The 23499-nt window shown below is 41.2% G+C and overlaps 1 protein-coding gene across 2 annotated transcripts in view; it reads right to left on the bottom strand.

The window, feature by feature from the left end:
* Positions 1 to 23499, bottom strand: part of Setbp1 (SET binding protein 1) — a 400094-nt gene that overhangs the window by 99771 nt on the left and 276824 nt on the right. The gene's annotated exons all lie outside the window — the stretch shown is intronic.

The following is a 23499-nucleotide window of genomic DNA, read 5'->3' on the forward strand; positions in this document are numbered from 1 at the left end:
GTTGTTTCCCTTGTCATGAAATAAATAAGCAGGTTTGCCTGAGCTCCCAGTTCCATTCAATTTGCTTAGATACGAGGTGACTGTAAGCATTGATTCTATTTAAGATGGGATATAGATTTTTAAGGAGGTGCATGTTCTGGGAGTTAGAGTCACCTCCTGCAGCAGACTGGCTTTATAACTGGGCTCACAGAGTCAAAGAGAGAGCAAAGCAACTGGAACCCGAAAGATTAAAGTGAGGCTGGGGACAAGCAGACTGCTGCCTTTTTAGCAGTCGGTCTTAGAGACTCACAGGATGTTCTGAATTGAAAGTCGAGAATCACCCAGGACTTAGGTTCTCTAACTTGAATTTGTATGTTTTTAACACAGATTGCTGGTCTCCCCCATCCCCCGACCCCGAAATTATAGTTGAATAGATCTGAAATGAGGACTAAGAATCTTAAATTTCAAGTAAGTTCACAGGCGAGGCCTACATTGTTGGTTCAGAGGAGACTGAGTGATCTCAAACAACTCTCATCTTACTGATGCGGACCAAGGCTCAGAAAGAGGTGCTGATCCAGGGAAGCCACAACCACACAAACACTGGGCAAAGAGCTGCACAGAAATCCTGTATTTCGTGCCCTCATGGGTCGGAATTCCCTAGAACCTTGCCTTCGCACTACTGCAAATGAATAGTGCTCAAAGAAGAACAGAAAGAAAGCAACACCCTTCGTGGGAATTGCTGTTACCAGGACTCCAAGGGGCACTGGCTCAACTCTAAAGTTTCCTTATCTCCAAAGTGACAGAGAAGGAGGTTTTCAGAAACATGAGGCTGGTGATTAGGAAGGAGTTAGGGTACTTACAAGGCTCTTAACTGAGGAACATGAACGGAGAACCCAGAGGGTCATGTATCTCCACTGTCTAGTCAATTTTACCACTCATGTCTTTGGGTTCCACATCTGTGGATTCAGCCAATTTCTATACTAAAAAAAGACCAAAAAAAAAAAAAACAAAACAAAACAAAAAGCTGGAACTGTTGGCAGGGGCCTTTAACCTCAGCTACTCAGCAGGCCAAGCCAAGTAGATCACAAATTCAAGCCTCCTTGAGCTACAGAATGAGTTCAAAGCCAGCCTAGGTGATTCGGTGAGACCATATCTCAAAAATAAACAAGTTTTTTGTTGTTGTTGTTTTTTACGATTGGGGATGTAGCTCAGTGGTAGAGCACTTGCCTGGCATTCACAAGGCCCTGGGTTCAATCCTCAATACTTCTCCCCCCCTCCCTCCAAATAAGGCCCTGCATTGAACATGTGCAAACATTTTGGGCATTATTTGCCAGATCCAGTATAATAATACAATATAACAACTATTTATGTAAAATTCATGTTATATTGGGTAGTCTAAGTAATCTAGAGATGATTTCAGATTTAGGAGATGATGAACATATCTTATATGCAAATGATTCACTGTGGGTAGTACATTAGTTACTTTTCTGTTCCTGTGATAAGACACCATGACCAAGGGAACTTTTGGGAAGAAGAGTTTATTTAAGCTTATAGTTCTAGGTTCCAGAGGGATTGGAGTCCATCATGGTGGGGAGGCATGGTGAAGTGGTTGGAGCAGGAACAGAAAACCCGCATCTTCAAGCAGTCACAGGAAGCAGAGAGCCACCAGAAATCCAGCAAGGCTTAAGAACTCTCGAAACCCACCCTCAGTGATGTGTTTCCTCCAGCAAGGCCACACCTCTTAAAACCTCCCAAAACAGCATGACCAACTGGGAACAAAAATCCAAATACTTGGAGCCCGTGAGAACATTTTCATTGAAACCACCACAAGTGGTCTTGGAATAATCCCCCATGATATTGAGGGGTGACCACATATGTGCAGCAGATGGTGTTTGAAAAAATAAAGGACTATTACATTTTTGCGTGTAACCATATTTAGGTTCTCACAGAGTCTCTCTATATGACAGCTGATTCTGATGTTTGTGTCAGTATGGACCACAGGCTTGCACTTAACTGGAACACCTTTTCTTACAATAAAAATTTGGAACACCAAATTCTTACAATAAAACTATCAGCTCAATAGATTGCTCAACATTTCAGGTTCATTCAATACACATGCTCCCCAAATTACCTTACTATCTGTAGTATCTTATGGCTTTAGAATCAGCTCTATGGAACCAACTTTATTAAGCTATATTTGAAATTACAGAAATTACAACTTTTGAAAAATTTTCACTGACTTATTCTGTTGCAAGACTAGGGACTAAGCCTTAAACAGAGTCAAAATAGGTAATAGCAGTAGCTATCAGGACACTGGATTTTATTAAAGTAAAGCTTCTTTTTTGAATTTATCCTAGCACAAAAGGCTAGACAAATATGAAAGATTTAGGGGTAAAGTTAAAAAGTTTCCAGGAATATAGGTTTTAAGAATAGAATCATTGAATATACTGGGCCTTTCACTTTACCGTGGGAAATAAGTATAGATCCAGGGATTTGAGTCTAAAAGGGCCAGATGGCCATGGAAGTGCTTTCACGGAGTTGTGACAGCATCCACCTGCTGAAGCCCAGCCCTGTGCTGTGCTCAACATCCAGAGTGGTACACTACAGTGAGAGGACAAGTTCCCATGGGGCCTCAGGATCTCTCTAACTATCATGTGGAATGAATGTGTTGTGTAAATTAAGCTTAGTGGAGGACCAACTCTGATCAGGGAGATTTGGGCTTATATTCTGGTTCAGCCTCTTATTTGATTCATGATCAATTAATTCACTTCTTTAGACTTAATACCCTTTTCTTAAAGTTAGGATAATTGCAGCTATACAATCTTTAAAAAAAATCTTTGGTGATTGAAGATATTTTGTGAACCATTAAAATGGCATCACCCTCTGGAATTTTATAAACTTGTCAGTTGACAGTACTCATTTGGTCAGAGGACAAACGCATCAGTCTAGCAGTGGAGGAACCTGAACAGGGCTTGGTAAATGTATATAGTCTTATCTTTAAATACTCACTGAACTTGGCATTGCTCACTTGAAGAATGACAACATTCTATTTTGACAATCAGTAATAGCCCTTCTTTAAAATTTTGTATCCTAATCCGCTCAATTTATTAAATGAGGCTAATCAAAACAGCTATCTATGCTCCTTTGAGGGTCGGGGGCTGGGAGCATCATGGCTTCTAAAGGAGGGGAAGACGAGATGAGGAGTCTGAGCAGTGGGTAGTGCTATTATCAGGGTGCTCACTGGGTTCCTCTCTTTATTTGGGAATCATGATTATCATCATTAAAAGCTCTGTTATAAAGTATCATGGTTTCCTCTGCACAAGTGGCCACCCTATCCCCAAGCCTGGCTTCGAGCTTTCTCTCCTTGCCACTGTGCTATGGAATTAGAAAAGAAAGCAGCATGCAGTAAATGTAGTGGAATCCCTTTTGGAAATGGGAGCTTCTGAGGATGAAGTCTGCATTGACATTCTTAAAATATGAGCTTGTCTCAGTGTTTTCTATCATCAGTTGTGACAGTTTCCTTTGCAAGCTGAGGAGCCACAGAGCAGCTCTGCTTTCTTCTTGCCCTTTCCAAATTAATGCTGGCTCATGACCTGAGTACAATCTTGACCATTGTGGGAGGATGGATCTCTTTTAGAAGTGTAGAAGGCTTTATGATCCTGTGTAGTTAATCTCAGACTTAAAAGTAGGGAGAGCAGATGGCCGAGGAACTGGAAAGTCCATTGTGAACTTTTCCATAGGTGAAGACTGTTCTGGAAGCTGGGGGAAATTTTGGCAGTTCACTAATTCTTTTTATTTCCGTAGCAAGCAATGCTTAGTCATACTGGATAGGTAACATGGGAAATACAAAAAGGTTGGAGGGGATCGTGAGAGGCTCCTGGGGAGGAGGGGCATACAGCTTTCAGCTGGGTCAGATGCACCTGTGTTTCTAAGCACATGGGCCTTGGTGAACGAGTGGCTCTCAGATCTATCCCAGGTGACAGGATCACTCTGGGAAGCACAGTTTTTAACTTCTAGAGGGGAAACATAAAAGCACAGGGATCAACTAATAAATCAGAACACAATTATGGTTAAAAAGTCAATGTTTGGGAAACATGGAGGTTCAGAATGAAATCAGCATATCAGGGTAATTCAAAGGCTGGTGCCTTGAAGGCAGCATTATGGTCACAATCCAATTCATCCATCAAAAATCACTTCCTGCTCCTGGGCCCTCCTTCCTCACTCTTGGACCCTTGTTCCTCAGGATGTTTTGGAACACTTGCCAGATGCAGCCAGTGTTTCTGTTGTTGTTTTCAGGGATATACTGGTTGTTCACACACACTTCCTGATTTTTTTTCTCCATAGCTACTTAAACAGACTAGAACATACCTTGAAACACTTCTGTGGGTTCTACCTGGGATCAGAAAGAAAATATAACTGAACATCTTTCCTTCCCATACATACTGAGGAGACTATTGTAGAACACTATCATCTGATGATTTCAGGAAGTCTTTGTATGCCCGGGGGTGGGGGTGGGGATGGGGGGTTGACATCATATTAAAGGTTAAGGAAACCTAGAAGGGCTTGAGAAGGGAGAAGCCTCTGAGATAGTAAGAGCAGCCCTGTGTAGGGACTCACAGAGCTGGAAGTCACTATGTGGAGCAGGCTGGCCTTGATCTCACAGATATCCACCTGCCTCTGCCTCCCAAGGGCTGGGACTGAAGGCGTGTGCTACCACATCCGGCTCTCATTCGTTCTTTATGTGCTAATCTTCACAGTAAATATCCCGGTGGATTCTGTTTCCCTCACTTTACAGATATGGAAACTGAGGCTTATGGAAATTAAGAGCTAGTAGGTTATAGAATTGGGACTCAAGTGTACTAACACCTGATTCTAAAGGCCCTTCCCAGGGACTATGAATCTTAGATGAACAAGAATCAATACATAAATACCTTTTGAGCACTTATTTCTAGATGCTGTGTGCTGCTCTGTGAAGCTACTCTATTCCTCATAACACATCTAGGATTATGATGCAGTCATTGCTCGCACACTACAGTGGAAAGAGCTGATGCATTGAGAAGGAAAGACTTGCCCAGTTCATCTAGCTAGGGAGTGATTGAACTGGATTCAAATCTAGATATTCCTAATACCTGCTAGCCATATCTATAACCAATTACTTCTCAACTTTTCCTGAAATATCTCATCCCTGAACCTCTACCTGGATCATTGCTGTAGGGCCCTGAGCCCTAGTGGCTCACTCTCAGGCTTCTGAATAGATTCTATACTGAGAACAGGTGCACTGGACAGATACAGCCTGGATAGTTCCCCCACGGCCTGCTGTTCCTGAGTTGACACCCGATCACAACTGTTTTTTTTTTTTCTTCCAGTATTGGCTTTTTTCTCCGTGGTTTAATTATTGACTCACCCAGGTTCATTTGCTTTGGAGCTTCCTGAATGTCAGAGCCTCAGTTCTCAAATGCGAGCCAAGCTTTGGCCTTTGCAGCAGGCCTGGGTTAATACTGACTGCAAACAAGGGGCCTCCAGACTCACAGTGGCTCCTATGCTGGTTCTCTGCACCTGTTTTGTGCTCCAGCACACACCCTGAGTTCTGTGGGTAGGGTCCAGATACCCTGGAGAGTTCTGCTGTTTGTGTACTTGAGTACACGCACATAGAAACATTTCTCCCCCAGAGCCTAGCTCACTTCTACTGAATACACCTGCATACCAAAGAGGACAGGATGTGTTTTGGGGAAATATTCCTCAGGGCAGAGGAAAGAATCCCATGTTTAAGGACCAGCTTTCAAGTGTAAGCTTGGCCACTATTGCTTGATCTCAGTCAGCATTCAGTACAACCTAAGCTGGAAGGTGTTCACTTGATCACATTCCCCAGGTCTTATTGATGCACTTCTTTTCTTGTTCTTTTTTTTTTTTAAAGGATAAGTAGACTCTTAAGGTCAGAGAAGTGCAAACACCTGAATGGAAAAGAGCTTATCTCTTTGCATTTGATGATTTCCAATCAATTTTTAAAAATCCCTTATACACCTTGTGGCATTGATAACAGGATCACACAGAGAAGTTAATATAGATATTGGTCAAATTGCATTTCAAAAAGTGACTTTGTGTATATAGTCACACACAGGCCAAAACCAGAATAACCTGATTTCTAAAGAGTCACTCACAGGCCAGTTTAGTAAAATAGTGTACTATTGGCCTCAGGTTTCTCTATCATTTTTTTCCCCATGTGCATGGAACTGAAGTTTATTCAATGGCTCTGTTAGGTGAAACTGTTCCTGCTCTTGACTCATTTTCTCATCTTGTTCTTAAAAGAGTTTGACCATTTGTATTTTATCTTTTAAAAAAAAAATCAGGTGCCTATTTGGGTAACCTCTTCAGAGGATGGTGTGATAGGAATAGGAGGTAGGAATTGGCTAGGCAGTTAGGGTAAAAAGACCCCAAAGAAAAGCAGCCAGTTTCTTGGCTAAAAGTCAAAATGTCCTTGGGCCTCTTAGCTACATACTGTGTTCCAAAGGCCAAAAATGTCGAAAATATTTGGGAGCTTGTATCTAATACTTAAAAGATTTTAGGGTTACCTCTTCAAAGGGGGGGAATGTTAGAGTAGCCAAAAGCCCCATAAAAATAAATCAATCAATCAAAGAAGAAGAAAGAGTACATGAAGTTATCAGAAAAAAGTGATGGGGAGATATGGGAGGAGTTGGAGGGGAGGGGGTGGGCATGGATTTGCTCAAAACACCTTATATGCATGTATGAAATTCTCAATAAATTATTTATTTTTAAAAAAGAAAATGCAAATTAAAAAATAATATATACTTTTTCCTATAGGAAAAAAAATCAGGTGCCTGCCAGCCTATCACAGGTATCCATCCATCCATATAGTCATCCATATAGCCATCCATCCTTCCATCCATCCATCCATCCATCAGCCATCCATCCATCCATCCATCCCCCATCCATCCTTCTATCCATCCATCCATCCATCCATCCGCCATCCATCCATCAGCCATCCATCCATCCATCCATCCATCCATCAGCCATCCATCCATCCATCCCCCATCCATCCATCTGCCATCCATCCATCCATCCATCCATCCATCCATCCATCCATCCATCCAGATTGTTTAACTTTTGTTTTATCAGGCCTTTGTGCATCTTTTTTAGCTAGCACCCTCACCTGTGATGTGCCTGCCCCCTAGGCCACATCAGTCACCTAGGAGGTCTCCCATATCTGAAGCAGTCAGTCTCTGGTCCTTAATGTAAATCCTCAAATGCTTTATGTATAGCAACAAAATACTTTCCAAGGGTAAATGATGCTAGGCTCCTTGCTCCCTTCCTTCTCTGCAATTCTGGAATCTTCTTTGGCTATGTTCAGCTTCTCACTTTTCCCTCATACATTCTACCCTACTCAGTAACTTTGCTTGCTTTTAAAACTCAGAATCTCTTACCTGGATCATTACACTTATCTCTTAGGTGGTCATTTTCCCTGCCTCCTACATCTTTCCTCTGAGAAGTTTGTTCTGAGTATTTGTTCTATGGTCAGAGTCAGTTTTTTAAGCAGCGCTCCTTGTACATGCCTCTGGGTCAGTGTCAGTATACCACTAAGGAGGAAGTGGGCAAAGGAAGCTTTAAGAAACTTTTTTTTTCTTTTTAAAATTTTTATTGAGCATTTATTATTTCATATAACAGTTCTTAATCAAATTTAGACCCTCTCCCCCATCCATGCCTCCCCAATTTGCACCAGACCTCAAGTATTCCACCATACATGTTAAGTCCTATCCAGTCAAGCATTTGTACCCAGATGTCCTTCAGTGTAAATTCATCTGCTGGCATCTAGTCAGCCCATCTAGAGATGGTAAGTAAGGCATACTCTCCCTCTCCCAGGAGCAATCAGTCAGTCTCCAATAGTTCTCAGTCTATGGCCACCCCACCACCCATTTCTCTACTCCTTGAGTTGGCTAGGGCTCTTTTGTAACAAGTTGGCTTAATAAGTTAATATTCAGCACCAAAGGCATCTCAGGGTTGCTTTCATTTCCCATGTATGTCTCCCTCATTTAAGCCCTGGAGGGCAGCAACTTGAGTCACATAAATCTTTGTGCGTTCTCTTAGTACATGTTTAGTAATACATATAAGTGCTAACATTTTCTTGCATGTTTCTAGGAGTCAGATATTACACTACAACCTTGCAAGTAAACATACCCTACAAGGGGGTAATTGTTATTGTTCCCATCTTCTATCACAAGATGAGATGCGATCGCTAAGGCCTTTTGATTTGACCGTTTTTATCAGTTACTTTTAAAACCCACTTTCTTCCAGTTGCCCATAATATTTTGGACTGAGTCCCTGAGTAAATCTTATGGAGCTGCGCTCTAGAGAATTATTATGAGTTTTAAACTTACAAGGCTATGATGATCAAAGGAAAGGATGACATGAATGTATCTTTGAAAAATATACCAGTATCCCAAAGCATGCAGAATAACCAGATGTCCCTAGAAACAAGGCAGTCATGGACTCAGGGCCTCCATTTGCCTATCTGACCTGCATTGGCATTATCTGGGATTTCTCCAGGTGTAGCTATGCCTGAAGCCACACATGTGCCTCCTGCAACAACTCCTGAAGGGAGAGCTGTTTAGACAGAACTAAGAAGCCAGCCATAAACAGAAGATGAGGCTGTACAAGCAGTGTTGGAGTTCAATCTTCAAAGAAGTTTCATTTTTCCAAAAAACCATCATGTCATGTGGGGTTGGGTAAAACTTCCTTTGTGGAGAGAGTCGTTAAATTATAGTTTCACAAAGTAGGTAGTTGGTAGAGGAGGGATGGATGGAGTTTCACACAGAACATCAAGCCCTGGCCCAACCAGCTAGGTATGCCTGCTTTTCTTGGGACCATCTCTCCAACAAGCTGCCAGCAGCACTGATGCCAAAGGAGCCCGACCTAAAGTCCGTACTCCATTTGAATAAAAGCCATTCTAAATGCTGAGATTTATAACTTGACAGGAAAACTTTGGGAGAGGGAAACAGCTTAAAAGAACATTCTGTGTAGAGTTATGATACTGCCAACAGTTTGTGGGTTGGACACGGTGCTGCGTTCCTAAAGATTAGACATAACTGAGGGTTTTTCTTCTTCTCTTTTAATAGCAAGGAAATATAAATCCTCCCCTCATGTCAGAGCCTCAACTCTTCAGATATTTTGCACAATTTTCCCCATTCAGGAGTATTTAATTGAAAGGAAATGAGGAAAACTGCAGTTCTTCCCCCCTTCCTTGAAACCAAAAATTTGAAGATAGTGAGTTTAGCTTTCTAACTTAATTTCTAAACTTTCTACTTTTTTAATGAGAGAAAGAATTTTTGTGGCTCTGAGGGGAAGGCACATGTTTTTGTGATTACAAGAACTCTGGTAGTTGGTATTTTGTGAAAATGCCACAGAGAAGTACCATGAGTTACAGAACACATTCAGCGTGAACCCCCACCCTGACTCCCAACGAAAAGAAATGTCAGGAAGAAATCCAAGCAAAGGAGTTATTTTACTTTTCACATGGAACAGACCAACAATTCTGTACTGTGAAAAGAAATCAGGAGTGAGAAACGTTTTGATTTTATATGCGTTCTGAGCCATGTCCTCTTAGCGCTCAAACTATTATTAGATTATAAACAAGTTTGGTTGCTGCTTTGACCAATAGCATGCCCTAAAAGAACAAGTCATTAAAACCCAACAATTCAGGCTGAGGACGAAAGGAAAAAGTACTGTCACCTACTCAGGAGAAATGCAGATTTATAACAAAACTGTAGGATGCTCTGAAACTACCTAAACAGTCAAGTTACTAATACCATAAGCGTGCTGGAATCTGAGTAAGGCACAGCGGCCAAGGCCCATGCCACTCCAGTCTCCTCTTGCCACCGGCACCCAATAAAAACTCTCTACTGAAAGTGATTCCCTCCCCAGAGCCTCTGGCAAGAGGGCCTTGGCCACACCTTGCTCCAGCCCGTGAAGGGTTTTAGCAGAGAACTAAGCAGAGCTCACTTGTTATTTGCTCTGCAGAAATGGAAATAACTCTGTATTATCGCTTTAAGATGTTAAGGTTTTAGTAGTTTGTTATAGCATTATTGAAAAATGAGTACAAAGCTTATTTCTTTTATTATGACTGCATGTTTATGGGTCGAGTTAGCAGGTAAATTGGCCCACCAAACAGGCACTACTGAATAGTGTCAAACACTCTCACTGTGACAGGCCAAATGCCAAGACAGACTCCCTCCCCAGAGCCTCTAGCAAGGAACAATGCCTTGGCCACACCTTGATTCCAGCCTCTGAAGGGCTTTAATTGAGAAAGGAGTAGAGCCAAGGTTGCTCAAGAGACTGAGATTGACACCCTTTTCAAGACAATCTCTAAGTCTTATGGACAATGCCAACAGTGAACTTTCAGTTATCTGTGGGGGACATGTGTGTTCTTGTTGCTTACCTACCATGACTGCATAATCCTGCTTCCTTATCTTCATCATTACACAGTTATGGTCCAGTTGATTCATGCTTCTCATGTTTTATGTGTATTCAGAGCTGATTTAACTTCACCCAGGTAGGAGCAGAACTGAGAAGAAAAGTCTGCTTCTTAAAGGAGAAGATATAGTTCTATGCAATCTGTTGTATTTTGTGTTTGAGTATGTTATCCAAATTGGAAATGAAAGGAAATGGACATTATTAACAACTATGTGGCAAGCAATGTACCAGAACCACCTGTGTGTATTCTACCTTTGTTTAGTGTTCAACACAGATGTTAATAGTCCCTTTTTTTGTTTTTGATTTTTTTTTTTGAGACAGGGTCTCCCTGCAGCCACAGTTGGCCTAGAACTCACTATGGAGATTAGGCTGACCTCAATCTCACAGAGATTTGCCTGCCTCTGCCTCCCAGCCCAGGTCATGATAACTAGTAAGGGCGTTGTTTATCATCCAAATCAACATCTGAATGACTTGAACTCTTGATCTTTTCTTGCTCTACTAGGTTGCTTTACAAGTTACAAACTTTGTTCATAAGCTATTGATTGTCAAACAGATGCCAGGAACACATGATGGTTTGAAGGATAAACTCAGTCAGTTGGTCAGTGATATCTTTTCTCCGCACATTATAATCATGGATCATGTGAACTATAGACATAATGGTATGATCCTGATCTCCCACAACTACATCTCTATGTGACATAAAGGAAAACAACCCAAGACCAGATATATTTAAGCACTGAGGGTTATCAGAGAAGCAGAAGGAGCCAGAACAGTGAAGGAAACTAGAAGGTGATACTGGAAAGCAGATTGCATATGAAGGAAGTCAGTGTGGTGACTGGAGACTGAGATGAAGGCTTACTAGGACACGAGGAGCTTGAACAGGACTTTCAGCAAGAGAATAAGCTGAAAATGATTAGGAAACAAAGAGAGACCTGTGTAGAAGGACAACAATGAGTCTTTCAAGCTACAGAATTTGGACTTGATGCAACAAGGATTGATATTTCTACACCTGGCATCAATTATTCATTTAACTACAGCTGCCTTCAGAGGTGTTCTCTGAAAAACTACTATAGTTGTTTTCTTTTTCTGTTTCAATAATTCATATATTTTAGTTACAGCTGTAAGAAGGAAGTGGCTATAATAGAGTTTGGCTCTGTGCTTGTCCAAAGAACAACAGGCATTTAAAAAACGAAGCACAGAAGCACTGTTCAAGATCAAGAGGTCATAGTGTGGCCAGGAGGTGGAGATCGGCCCATAAGAATGATGGGGTTCAGGCTTCTTGGTGGCTTCTCAGTGCAAGTGGGGCTGACACACTATGCTGAGGTCTCACCTGAGGGATCCAACGCTCAGAATTTTTGCCAGTGTCAGAGAGAGGTTTTCAGAAACAGGATTCTCTGCACTAAGACTACATGGAATGTTTTTTCTCTGTGATAAGGAGTATCAGCTGGAGTTAGAAAATGACAGAAGCGCTGACGAAAAAAGCTGCGGCTGCTGTTTGAGTAAGTCCTCTCTGATACCCATGGTATCCATGGAGACTGAAGATACTCCCTGGAGAGGTCATCTTCTCAGCCTCATGTCCCCACAAAGGCCCAACACGTAACACATGCAGAGGTGAACTTACTGGGTGAGGAGGAATGGAAGAAAAACAGGATGGCTTACTTTTCAAATGGGAACTAAGGTTTTACAATTCCACTTTAGAAATAGCCACAGGTATATTAGGAAGGAAAATAAACAAATACTAGGTGGTCTTTTGTGTCATAACCTAAAATTGATACCTAGTGTTTTCCCTTTCAGTGCTCACAGTATGAGTGACAACAGGAGCCACATCTGACTTATTCTTTCCGGGTAGAGAGAGAAAGACAGAGAGAGACAGAGACAGAGAGACAGAGACAGAGAGACAGAGACAGAGAGATGGGTGAGGGCCCATGTCAAGTGGGGAGGGCATTTTTTAACTAACTAAACCTTGTTAGATTCTGATATGAAGAAAAAGACTCAGAGACACTTAGGAAATCATTTTGGCAACTGTCTCCAGTCCAGACTAATTATTTATCACCTTCTGGGTTCCTGTCATGGCATCAAATATCTTATGATAACTTTAGTTACACAGGACAGTTTGGAAATATGATGGTTTCATGTCTAATTGCTGCTGTATTTACTTTTAAAATGTAGTCCCTACTTGGGTGATGACAGCATGCAGAAGGAATAGCTATCATGGTCCAATAGGGGGAAGGCATTTAAGAGAAAACGGAAAAGATCAGACAACCAAAGTGCTAACAGAAAGAGAGTGAGTCTGGGAAGAAAGACAGGGGGACAGGAGGGCAAAGGGAGCCTCATCTTGGGCTGGAGACACACATTTAACAGCACTTGCTTTGGGCTAGTGGGGCTGCAGGTGATTTGATTTTTCTCCTACACAGACTTCCTAAATTTTCCGAACTTTCTTTACTAATAGGATTTTTTTCAGACAAGAAAAGAAAGGATAAGAATTTTCTAAATGAACAGTTTTGAGATGTAGCCCTAACCCCCTGAGTTCCACAGTGACTTTTCCCACTGTTTTGATTTTTAATCTAGAATCTTCTCAGCATACACATCTTTGTAGCTAAAATAGTAGATCTTCCTCAATCCAAGTTTGTTTTTAATGTGAAGACCTTGGGGGAAAAATAGGACAGCACCAACAGGGTTAATGATTAGAAGACAGACTGGCAGGGACCTGTAGGATACAGCAGATCTCTAACAGGTGTCCTTCATGTAATTACAGCCGCCATATTATCCAGGATGACATCTTACATATATTGGACTCTTCATATTTTCATGTATAATTAAAGTAAGTCCAGTAAATATAAAGATGCATAAAGAAACATAACCAAGAAGAGAAATGACTTTGGCTTGTTCATCTTATTTGGAGTATAAACTATGATAAAGCAATACAAATCCATTCAAATACCTGGTAGGTATGTAAAGAAGGACAAAGTTTTTCTTCTCTAACAAATTCCTAAACTTGTGATAGGCAGCCCCGGCCCCAGGATTCCTTAATGACATTCTCCTCAATTTTGATTTTTAGCCTACAGCCATGGTAAGGATACTAGCACATATTCTTCAACCTGTACAAAACCTTTTCTTAAAATAATATTTAAATATTAGATACTACATTGTATAATGCAGTGAGTAAGAACTCCCCTGTGTCCACATTGTGACCTTCAGGCTATCCATGCTCCATCCTCGGTCTCTGTCCTCAAGTGGATGAAAATTCCACACAAAGGACTAGTCCCACAAATTGGGCTAGTTTATCCTTGGCCCTAAAGAGCTTCCTTTATATCAAAACCAATTTTTGGCCAAAAAGATTCACCCATTAGCAAGTAACTTTTATTCTAGCTTCCACAATTTGTTTCATGGCTAGGTTTCCTTGGGGAAAACTCAGGAGTTGAGTCACCCTATTGACCTTGTCAAAGACTTAAGAAATATGATGGGAAAACAGTAAATGATGCTGGGAAATTTCAGGAAACCTAGGATCCAGCACTTTTCTATGCAAAACTGGCTAGGTAGCTTTGGGTTTTGATTTTTTTTTAATCTATCATGTGGGAAAGTGACAACCTTCTGCAGGCCCCAATGGAGGTTGTAGATCAAATAAAAATGACATGTTTTGAAAAGCACAACATCCTAATCAGATATGAGATATGGAAAGCTTTTTCTTCCAGTGTTCCCAAATACTCCATCAACAGGGTGAGCTCCATTTCTGTACTGACTCTTGCCCCAACTTCTGCATCTCCAGCTCTCCATGGAACAACAGCGAACCAGAGCAGAGGCTCCTATTGTGACTTGTCCCATTCTGTTGATCCAACATCACCCAGGTTTCCTTCCTTTTAAGCTAATTTATCCTTATATAACAGTTCAAACACCAATATCAACTTGCTTTTACAACATGTAGCTTTTATTTTCTTAAGGAATACATTTTTTATTTTCAGTCATTAGATATGTAGACACTCATTATTCTAACCACATGTGTCTGTATCCACCCAGGTCTCCTAATGGCACAGGAAGTGCTTGAGGATAGGCACATTTACTGGTACCCCATGATTTCACCTAGCACTTAGCACCAAGTTTAACACCCTTTAGGCTTATTACACTTTAAATTCAAAGTATCCTCCATTCGTCCAAGATGCAGTTCCATATTCTAGTCATGATATCACATGGTCTCATTTGAATGGACTTTCAAATCCATTCTCAACTGCAAACTTCAATCTAGCCTGGTGCATCCAACCCATATCCTCAACTGTGTTGTCCACCCTACCGCTGCTGCTGTAAGGTTCCTCCACTACGGACCACTTCTAGATTCTGGGGGTTGTCTTCACTGAACACATTATCATTTCTGATTCTGCTACTCCACGGCTTCCATTATTGGTCACTGAGCTAGTATGGATTTTGCTTGGTCTATATATACTCTGAATAAGTCAACATAGCATGTCTTACCCTGGCCTCTTATTTTCATCTGGTCTCTCTAACTGCTCCAGTCACTATGCTATGTGTTGAATGAATAAAAAGTTTGCAATTGTTTTTCTTCTTGAGACAAAGTCATGTAGCCCAGGCTGACCTTAAACTCACTCTATAGTCAAAGATAACCTTGAACTTCAGCTCTTCATGCCTCCCAAGTGCTGGGAGGACTACACGCATGCTCCATCAAACCATAGTTTTGTAATGATTTTAAGATTGTAAATATACTTTAGACAGCAGTGAAGAGCTCCGGAAGGTCAACTATTAGACTGTGCATAGAAAATGTTCAGTGACAGATGCATTTATCCGAACCCGTGAAAACGTAGGTTGTTTTTGCACAGCCAATACCCATGGCATCACAAAGACAAGGTTTCAGAAGTTTTCAAATGGTCATTATCATGGTCCAAGACTGTCAGTAAAACTATGAGGCAGGGAATGTGAGCAGACATAGAATGTCCGCCGCGCCCCGTCCCTTGGTAGCTCTATAGCCTACATGGGGAGTGGAATGTCAGTACAAATAATGCTGGCCTTGTGTCTAGGCTTCCAAAATTACATACGACCTACTGAGAGTAGTGGTGTCAATTCTCATCGAGGGCTGATCTCAGGGACAAAGTCTCCTTAGAAGTTGAGACAGTACTAGACCCACAGGACAGTCCTCCCTTTGTGCACTGCAGAACTCGCGTTCTCATCACCTTCTTATTCGCTAACTTTTCTGTACCTGGATTTGGTACACAGCCATAAATAGATAAGCACCCAATAGACAATCATAAACTTTTCTAATGTCTTCTAGGCTATCAGTATGTTCACACAAACCCTCTTCTTGCCATACCCCTGGGCTCTAAGATTGTGGCTCTACTAATCATTTCTTAGAGCCTTCAGTCTTCCTGTAGCATGTCTGTATTACTTCTTTCATCTTTCCCAGTTCCTTCTTATCCTCTCCTCTACGTTCTTCTTCATCCCCCATGATTCTTTCCTTCGGTAAATATCTAACTCTGAAATGCATTGGCAATGTCTGACTTAATAGTTCACTGTCTCACACATTAAGCAGATTTTTTGCTTTCTATAATTTGGTTCATGTCATGATTCTTCTTGGAACCCAAATAGTATACCAAGTATTAGAATCATCCATGACTTTAGCTAAAGAGATAAAAATGAATCAATAATGTCTCTTTATTAATGTTTTTGCTTGAGTACTTGTTTGGATAAATAACGTTTTTACAACGTTTATAATGTGGGGGGTGAGGGCAGCATGGCCGATATCATCCCAAGAAGTAGGTGTATAAATTTAGTACAGTGGGTATAGTGTGGGGATAGGACAAATTTACTCAGATGAGGAGGAAGGGTGGTCAAGAAAGTATAATGACTTTCATCTGATTAAAAAGCAGTTTACCACTTCCTACTTACTTAACCAAGAGCTTCCAAATATGGAAAAGACATGATCAAACAACCTTTTGCTATTTTATTTCCTATGATTCCAGAACTATAGATCTAACCTCAATGAGACAGAATTAAACAAACACCATTTCTCAAATATTCCTTGAGTATTTCTACCTACATATCTTTGAATATGTGGCTCCATTTCAGTGCTCCATTTCCTACCCAAATCCTGTCACATTCTTACCATCTCTCCTCCCCAAAGCCTCTTCTAACCTTTAAGACTACGGTGTAGCAATTCCTCCAAGATAGAGCATTGCATCTTGGAATGGAAGCTCTTTAAGACTCAGGATGCTCTAAAGGGAGGTAAAACATTTCATCCTGCAGGGAAAGGCCTTAAGACTCAGGAAGTAAGGAATTCAGAAGCTTCAGGAAGTCCCTGAAACTGACCAAGCTTATATAAGCAGTAAGGACTGCTCCTAGACCAGAAGAGCTGCCTGGAAGAGACAGACCAGCTGGGCTGCCTGGAAGAGGCAGAGTCCAGTAGAGCTGCCCTGCCTAGAAAGGGCATTTTCTAACCTGTTGGGTTGCCTGTGTATTGTACAGTGAGCTCCAGATTTCCAGCTTTGGCGAGATGTCACCCATCTTGGGGTGGGCTTTTGGTAAGGTAGCTTTCAATCATTTCTGTTCTTGAAAGTAACTCTACCCCCATCCCCTGTAAAGTAACCCCAAGAAAAATCACTGGTTCACCAAGCTGGACTTTGGTGGTATCCATACTTTGATCTGTCATTGGTATCCTGTTTGGGGTGATGAGACATTTGTTCATATCTTCCTAGGAATAGTGTCACACAACAAAGACCCATCTTAAATAGTAACCACTATAAAGAAGAATGTCCTCTCCTTGCCACATTAGACTGGCTCACCTTTATTTGGACAGCCCTGTGCTTTTCAACCTATGCCTTTCTCATGGCCCTTTCCTGTTAATAGTATAGCGAGTTAAGAGTTGGTTTCTGCTCCTCTTCTAGAGCAGCCTCCTGAATTATAACCTCTTTGATAACAAAATATTAAGTTACTAATTTTTGAATTCTTCCTAATACTACACCAAGACTTACAGTACATTCTTTACACTAGATATTTAATTTTTTCTTGTCTTTTTTGTTTCCCCTAGGACTTTGTCAATCTGCCTAAGTGCTAAGTGGCTCAAAGACAGGCCACAGTCCTAGCAAGTTTTCAGAATTATTTGCTCATTTATAGGATGAAGAGATCTTTTTCTGGAGTCTCCTTGCAAAGATCTTCCCTTATCTCTTTGTAGGGCCAGCAGGGATGCTGTGCTGATTTATCAAGCCAAGAAAGCCTCCATGTTGTTTCAATCTTATGTCTGTGTAAATTATAACTTCTTTGTACCCACACCTGGATCTGCATAATTCCCTAATTCTACAGAGGTATAAATAACAAAACTCTAACAGAACAGGAGGATGTTTGCCAACTGTGGGAAGATAAATGGCCCAGGGACTTCATGCTCCCAAGGTAAGCTACTTGATTCCTGGTATCCATGTTGCAAAAGAGATGCTAGAAAGTTATGGATTGCATTATTTAATTTGATTAATTCTTGACTTCCAAAAGGGAATCTTAGGAGAAACCTTGGGAGGATCACTAAAATAAGCATGGTCCATTGTTGAAATAGGAAAGGGAAGCAAGGATTTCTAAAGTTGTTTCCAGTCTCAAACACGGGTTCCCTGAGGTAGCCTGGAGGCCACATTATCTCCAATGAGATGCTTACATTCTGTAGTTGCACAGCAAAAGAAAACAGCTAAACCTCTCTCCATGACTCACCTTTCTGTTTTCCCTTTTATTCTTCCCAATCTCTCTCTTTCCATTTTCCTCTGTCTGGGGTTGAGTGTCCCACTCTGTATTCTTAAGCAATTAGATACATTTCATTGGATGAGTTGCTTGACCTTTTGAATATCAGTATGCTCATCAGCAAAGCAAAGTGTTTATTCTACATTGTTAAAATTCTTTTAATTCTGAGTCTAATACTCACTTGTCCCCATATAATTAGTTAGATCAGCAACTCTAAGAGGATGGCTGTGATAATTTAGCAGATGGTACCAGGAGCAAGCTAATTTGTGTATGGGTATCAGGAAGGAGGGGCAACTTTCTGAAAAGGTGAGACCAAAAACCTAAGTGAAATGGCTGGAGCCACACACGCATGCAGTGAGTCTCATGGGTTAAATCATGGACCACAGGAATCTGTTATGAAACTTCACTGAAAAGATGATATGTTTTTGGCCAATAGTTTAGGCACTTTCTTCTCAATTGCCTGTTCTGAGTTTGTGTTCATATTGAAATTCCATTGTAACAGACTCAAGCCTTTTGGAATCCTAGACCCTCAGGCTTGATAAAAACCTTTTGCTCACAGTTCTACTTGGGAAACTGAGAAATAAAACAACAACAACAAAAAAAAACTAAAAGAAAAAGAAAAGAAAAGATGCACCCATCAGCTGGTTAGTGTAGGAGACCAGACCCGAACAGGTCTGCAAGCCTACTTGAGCTATAAGGCAACTATTACTTAATTAATCTTTCTTCTCTTCCTATAGGAGGACATGTGATTTAGCTTGGATTAAGGTTACACAAATCATACTTCATCTGCTTTCCATTTATGACTGTCTTCTCTTACGGTCTGAACTTTTTCCTCCCATGAGTCTTCTTCCTCTTACTGTGTTTTTATATTCTTCCCATGCTTCTCCTGTGAAGCTTTCATGACATTTCATCCATGTGGTTAATTCCTTCTTCTGGATGGCTGCTTAGAGGAGGTTTTCTTATTTCTTTTGGCATGGGTATCCCTTTCTTGCTGATGAGTGACGGCAGATACTGTGTCCCAGAATGCCCCACAAGGCTGATAAGAGGAGTTAGCAAAGGGCAAAACAGAAGGCAAAACGAGAAGTGAAGCTGGCCAGGCTCCAGGGAGTCCAGCTACCTACACGGCAGGATTCTGATATCTGGGAGGTAAACTCAGGATTAATTCTCAGCCTCCATTCATCATGAGGTAAGTGCTTGACATTCTGGGACTTGGGATGGTTTCCTTGTCTAATAATGGCATTGAATTAAGAGGCAACATAAATAAATCTACACCGGTTGCTTTTTTCTATTATCTGAGAAAAACCTGGACAACAGCTTCAGTTGTGGTGTCTCAGTATGTGGCAGTATTTTAGGCCAAAGTATGTAAAGATTGCTTCCAAGTAACAGAAAGATCATCACTCACACAAGAGCTTCCTCCTCTGCCTATGGGAATTTGGCTTTGAGGGTGCACAGAATCATTATGACTATGTGTTGTCAACTTTGGACAGGTTTGCTCTTCTGGGAGCCTGTGCATGAGTGGGAGATAATGATGCCTGGTGACAGAGAGGCTCAAACGGGACTGATAAGTCCAGTTATGAGAACATCCCTTTCCACTATTTATCCATTTTTGGTACAAGACAAGCATTTTTATGAATGGTAATTTTGCAGATGGTATGCATTTAGAAAACAGGCCAAAAGAGCCACTACCTCCTGAAACTGAGGAAGCAGAAAGAATAAAATGTGGAAAAATGGGAAGGAGTCTGTGCAACTTCTGAGTGTGTTGTAAGGGGCTGAGGAGACAATGCAGTCCTTGGCTGGGCCAGGGGATGGAGAATGAAGGATTTTCTAAGCAGGAAAGAGGAAATGGAGTGTGCAAGTGCTGCCTTTGCTAAATGGGGTCTCTAATTCCTCTCTCCATGATGGTAATGACTTACATTTATATGGTGCTTTTCATCAGCTCTGATCCCAGGGAGCTCTCAAAGCCCTCTCTCCACTAATCTCCTAAATCTGGTCCTCAATAGGCTAAAGAATGACATCTATATTGCTACTGTATCTATTTTAGGGAAGAATAGCTCATGTGAAATAGGACATTCAGTGGCTGAGGACATGAATCCAGCATGAATTAGGGAAAGGTGGAGGGAGAGAAACCATGGAAGGTTCGTGTGCTTATTTTCTATCGGGAGAGTTAGTGTCACTCAGCTGAGCCAACATCTATAAGTGCTTATCACCTCCAGGAACCTCAACCTCACCTTATGTGCTTCCTGTCTTTTCAAGGGGTCTCACGCTCTTTGGAATATGGCACATTAAGGTAGATGCGCTCTAGAAAGTGTTGACAAACTCTGACGTTGGGTTCCACATAGACATAAAGACATTTCTCCCTGAGGCTTTAAGGGTGCAGAAATAGAGGGGATGTCTGGGGCATAGGTATGGAGTGGCCAAGGACTGAAAGGGAGTGGATATTGACAAGACAAACAGAAGCATCAAGCATAATTCACCTAGATACAAAAGCCACCAAAATTTATGATTTGTTAATATTTTCAGGAATTCATCAATATTTTGGCTTAAAAATAAGCCGGATAACACAGAAACTGTCACAAAGTAACGGAAAAAATAAAACCAGAGAACTGGAATTTGGAAAGGAGTGACGTCTATACCCATTTTGTAGATATTTCCCGCTGGTATCTAGGAAGGGGTCATGGGTTCCTCTTCATGGCTTAGGGACTGAATAAAAGAATGCAATCTTTCCTTCATTATGCTCTTCTATAAATGTCACATGATCACTATACAAAGTCACCTTAGGGAAAGGTATGTCATTAGAGGATGGAGGAGATTTGGAAAGGAAGGGCAGTAATGACATGCAGGTGTGCTCAACTGGGAACTATAACCTGTGTTCTAGATTTGACCTTAAACCAGTGGGTGACTTGTGATTGACTTTCAGTGCAGGGGACAAAGCTCAGCTTGCTTAGCATCAAAAGGGACAGCCTTCTGAACCTGTACAGGTCTCTTTCTCTTTTTGAGCCTTGTGTTCTGATTTATAGTTGAGAAATAAAAGTAAAGGCTGAGTGTCCCTAATTTGAAAATCCAGAATCTGAAATACTCCAAAATCTAAACTGTTTCTCAAAACACAGTGACACAATTAGGAAATTCCATAGTATGAATAAATTTTGTTTCATATATAAAATTATTAAAAATGTCATATAAAATAGCTGCCAGGCTATATGTATATGCCATATATGAAATATAAATGAATTTTGTGTTTAGACTTCGGTCTTATCCCCAAGATATCTCATTATATAATGCAAATATGTCAAAATAAGAAAAGAATGAAACCTACAGTCTTCTGTCTCAAGCATTTTGGATGCACAATAATCAATGTGTATCTGTGGGTCAGGACTGTAGAAAGTCTACTATGAATCAATGCATGAAAAACAACCTCGAGGACTGAAGCACATTAGACAGGAGAATTCTGGTCCTGCCCTCTGAGTGACAGATGGGCACATCACACCCCACAGAAGTGGAATGCCACATTTTGGACCACCCAAGCGATTCGTAACAGAAATGGTCCTACTGCCTATTCTTCCGGCTGAATGTAGCTCACCTTCGATACACTGTAAACAGTGCCAGTTTCTTTCCCTCTCCCATGGCTGAGTGACGAACAAATGAGAAAACAGGAGAGAGGTAAAGAGGATTTGGAGTAAAGTAATGTCTACCACGTGAATGCAAACAACTTGTTGGGGTGTGGGCACCCTCTGAGGCATTCAGAGGACTGGAGATGAACCCCCACAGGGAAGCCTGGTGAAGTCAACCACCACCCAGCAAAAATGTCTGGCCATAGACAAATCCCAGGGAGAGTGCTGAGAAATGTAATGTGTAACAACAGCTCACTTTTGCTTCTTAGATCTGTGCAGTTAGGATTCTTACAAGATCTTAGCAATAACCTACCACCATTATGTGTTAGTTACATGATGCTCAGAAAATATAAAACTTAAGATACCAACAGCATTTATCATGTTCAAGTTCAATCTAGTACATCATGCCACATGGGCTTCATCTGGGCTCTGCAAGAAACCAAGTACTACCAAAGCAGTCTTTTGTAGAAAAATGGCAAAACCACAACCACTCTGGATGGGCAGGAAGTATGGACCATTCATCACCTCAGTCAACACAGGAGACATGACTGCTAATTGGTCTGTTTCATTAACCAAGGAGAACACCTACCACTACAGCTCACAAGCTAGCAGCAATCCAGGGCAATCTTTAGTGGTTTCTAACTGCAATCTGTTGGCTTAGAATATTTCATTCCTTCTGAATAGGCTATTCTCACAGTCACTAATTTTGGATTCCCCGGGAAGACAGGGTAAGTGAGAAGCATGTAGCATAAACAGAGATGAAACCTTGAATTATCCACACCTTCAACGTGGTAATGCACCCTTCAAAAGCAGGCTTTGGCCAAGGTGTTTCATACTATTTGGGGAGAAGAGAACCATAAGATATTCTCTTAGTTTCCTCGACTCCTAGGAAAGGAATTCCTATTTTCCAAGCAACTATACACTATTGAGTCTCAGCATTTATGTGATATATGGACAGGGATGCAAGGATCTGTTTGCCAAGATGTAAGGTTCCATGGCAGGGAAGAATTTATGTGGTAGGGAGGTTAGCAAAGAAAATCTGCCAGTAACTGATAGGGAGTGAGATCTTTCTAGTAGCAATGAACATTTTAGTAGACATCGGTGAGTAAAATACCAATTTAGTGGATGTGCTAAGAATCACAGGAGTAAGGTTCTTTTTGAGAAGGAGATTGAAAATGCCTTCATCCAAGCTTCTTCCCCCTTAGAGTAGTGAAGCAAGAGTTTGAGTGCAGTCAAGGCTTCTCTTTCAGGTCCTGACTGGCAGCTTGTCAAATCTCATGGGTAAAGAATGTATAATATCACCTAGGGCGGCATTTCCCTGGTTAGGCTTCAGGATTCTCTGATCAGCGTCTTCCAATCTCACTTGGTGGGAGATTTCTCAACTAGGGTGTGTGACTTCGGAGATAGTACGTCACACACATTCAATCTCACTCTCATCCAGCCTTGGCATACTTAACCTCTTGGTACTTCTAATGACTTTTAGAGATTCAATTAGCAAACTGTACCATGTAATCAGGGCCTAATAACTTAAGAACAGGATCTTACAACTGTGACTGTTGCCTAGAGACCTACTGATGCCATCTCTGGGGTCTGCAGTTTCCCAGACATTGGCTTTAGTGGAGAAGGGAGACAGTCAAAATCAAGTAAATAATGTATGAAGTACAGAGCAAATTTAAACATGCAAGGAGACATATTTTCATTTAGTTCCCAC

This window comes from Nannospalax galili, unplaced genomic scaffold (genome assembly GCF_000622305.1).
Source record: "Nannospalax galili isolate Female #2095 unplaced genomic scaffold, S.galili_v1.0 scaffold169, whole genome shotgun sequence".
Lineage (NCBI taxonomy): Eukaryota > Metazoa > Chordata > Mammalia > Rodentia > Spalacidae > Nannospalax > Nannospalax galili.